Genomic DNA, 603 nt, shown 5'->3' with positions numbered 1-603 from the left:
AAGAGGGGGAGAAAGGAGAGGGAGGGGAGGGGGAGGGGAAGAGGGAGAAGGAGAGAGGGGGAGAAAGGAGAAGGAGAGGGAGGGGAGGGGGAGGGGAGAAGGAGAAGAAAAAGAAGAAGACTCTCTCTTGGCTTGGGACCCTGACCCGTTTCAGGACCATAACGTGTGGAGGTCCACTGAGATCCCCTGAGGGTGAGATCAGCAAAGAAGTCCGGCAAGGAAAGGTTCAGTCACTTTCAGGAAGGAGACTCACCTCAGAAGGCTGGACCCTGACCTGTCCTGGCTCTCCCACTTCCTCGCTGCAGTGGAAGGAGCACTGAAGGCTCAGGGTGCCTGCGCTGGGGGCCAGGGCCTCTCGTCAGTGCTACACGTGAAGGCTGCCCAGGCAGCTGCTGAAGGCCGAGCCCAGTCGAGGGTCTCTACAATGTTTCCAACTCCCTGGCCTGCCTTTTTATTTTTAACTTAGAAAGAAACACCCCTGACAGGGTCCCCTCATGCCACAGTCCCCTCTCCCCAACCCTCCAGCTCCTCAGGGTCTTGGGTGCCTGAGAGTGTCAGGCGTGTGTTCAGACCTGCCTGGGGCTTGAACCTGCCCTTGGCCCT

This window comes from Tupaia chinensis, unplaced genomic scaffold, assembly GCF_000334495.1.
Source record: "Tupaia chinensis unplaced genomic scaffold, TupChi_1.0 Scaffold144022_1, whole genome shotgun sequence".
Classification (NCBI taxonomy): domain Eukaryota; kingdom Metazoa; phylum Chordata; class Mammalia; order Scandentia; family Tupaiidae; genus Tupaia; species Tupaia belangeri.
This window is presented reverse-complemented; position numbering follows the sequence as displayed.